Here is a 2,500-nt window from a genome sequence, read left to right on the forward strand (position 1 = left end):
TAGCACACAATGCCCACGTGCACGCGGGGGTGCTTAAGCGTGCGGGCGAGGAGTCATAATGGGCAAAATTAACTCGGGGGACCTCCAAATCGAAATCCGTCTCGAGCAAAGCACTTCTTAGGCTTCTAGGAAGCTCCCATAAAATTTCCAAACCCAAACTCCAAACTTCATTTTTTAGCATACAATGCCCCCGTGCACGCGGGGGTGCTTGAGCGTGCGGGGGAGGAGTCATAATGGGCAAAACTAACTCGGGGGACCTCCAAATCGAAATCCGTCTCGAGCAAAACACTTCTTAGGCTTCTAGGAAGCTCCCATAAAATTTCCGAACCCAAACTCCAAACTTCATTTTTTAGCATACGATGCCCACGTGCACGCCGGGGTGCTTGAGCGTGCGGGCGAGGAGTCATAATGGGCAAAAACTAACTCGTGGGATCTCCAAATCAAAATCCGTCTCGAGCAAAGCATTTCTTAGGCTTCTAGGAAGCTCCCATAAAATTTCCGAACCCAAACTCCAAACTTCATTTTTTAGCATACGATGCCCACGTGCACGCCGGGGTGCACGAGCGTGCGGGCGAGGAGTCGTAATGGGCAAAATTAACTCGGGGGACCTCCAAATCGAAATCCGTCTCGAGCAAAGCATTTCTTAGGCTTCTAGGAAGTTCCCGTAAAATTTTCAAACCCAAACTCCAAACTTCATTTTTTAGCATACGATGCCCACAGTGCGCGCCGGTGTGCACGTCGGGGTGCTTGAGCGTGCGCGCGAGGAGCCGTAATTGGCAAAATTAACACGGCGGAAATCTAAATCGAAATCCGTCTCGAGCAAAGCACTTCTTAGTCTTCTAGGAAGCTCCCATAAAATTTTCAAACCCAAACTCCAAACTTCATTTTTTAGCATACGATGCCCACGTGCACGCCGGTGTGCACGAGCATGCGGGCGAGGAGTCGTAATGGGCAAAATTAACTCGGGGGACCTCCAAATCGAAATCCGTCTCGAGCAAAGCATTTCTTAGGCTTCTAGGAAGTTCCCGTAAAATTTTCAAACCCAAACTCCAAACTTCATTTTTTAGCATACGATGCCCACGTGCGCGCCGGTGTGCACGTCGGGGTGCTTGAGCGTGCGCGCGAGGAGCCGTAATTGGCAAAATTAACACGGCGGAAATCTAAATCGAAATCCGTCTCGAGCAAAGCATTTCTTAGGCTTCTAGGAAGCTCCCATAAGATTTCTGAACCCAAACTCCAAACTTCATTTTTTAGCATACGATGCCCACGTGCACGCCGGTGTGCACGAGCATGCGGGCGAGGAGTCATAAAGGGCAAACTTAACTCGGGGGACCTCCAAATCGAAATCCGTCTCGAGCAAAGCATTTCTTAGGCTTCTAGGAAGCTCCCATAAAATTTTCAAACCCAAACTCCAAACTTCAATTTTAGCATACCATGCCCACGTGCACGTCGGGGTGCACGAGCGTGCGGGCGAGGAGTCATAATGGGTAAAATTAACCCGGGGGACCTCCAAATCGAAATCCGTCTCGAGCAAAGCACTTCTTAGTCTTCTAGGAAGCTCCCATAAAATTTTCAAACCCAAACTCCAAACTTCATTTTTTAGCATACGATGCCCACGTGCACGTCGGGGTGCACGAGCGTGCGGGCGAGGAGTCATAATGGGCAAAATTAACTCGGGGGACCTCCAAATCGAAATCCGTCTCGAGCAAAGCATTTCTTAGTCTTCTAGGAAGCTCCCATAAAATTTTCAAACCCAAACTCCAAACTTCATTTTTTAGCATACGATGCCCACGTGCACGTCGGGGTGCACGAGCGTGCGGACGAGGAGTCATAATGGGCAAAATTAACTCGGGGGACCTCCAAATCGAAATTCGTCTCGAGCAAAGCATTTCTTAGGCTTCTAGGAAGCTCGCATAAAATTTTCAAACCCAAACTCCAAACTTCATTTTTTAGCATACGATGACCACGTGCACGCCGGGGTGCTTGAGCGTGCGGGCGAGGAGTCATAATGGGCCAAAACTAACTCGTGGGACCTCCAAATCAAAATCCGTCTCGAGCAAAGCATTTCTTAGGCTTCTAGGAAGCTCCCATAAAATTTCCGAACCCAAACTCCACACTTCATTTTTTAGCATACGATGCCCACGTGCACGCCGGGGTGCACGAGCGTGCGGGCGAGGAGTCGTAATGGGCAAAATTAACTCGGGGGACCTCCAAATCGAAATCCGTCTCGAGCAAAGCATTTCTTAGGCTTCTAGGAAGTTCCCGTAAAATTTTCAAACCCAAACTCCAAACTTCATTTTTTAGCATACGATGCCCACGTGCGCGCCGGTGTGCACGTCGGGGTGCTTGAGCGTGCGCGCGAGGAGCCGTAATTGGCAAAATTAACACGGCGGACCTCCAAATCGAAATCCGTCTCGAGCAAAGCACTTCTTAGTCTTCTAGGAAGCTCCCATAAAATTTTCAAACCCAAACTCCAAACTTCATTTTTTAGCATACGATG

This window comes from Cornus florida, unplaced genomic scaffold (assembly GCF_030987335.1).
Source record: "Cornus florida cultivar Cherokee Brave unplaced genomic scaffold, ASM3098733v1 CherokeeBrave_3.0.0_Hap2_scaffold_18, whole genome shotgun sequence".
Classification (NCBI taxonomy): domain Eukaryota; kingdom Viridiplantae; phylum Streptophyta; class Magnoliopsida; order Cornales; family Cornaceae; genus Cornus; species Cornus florida.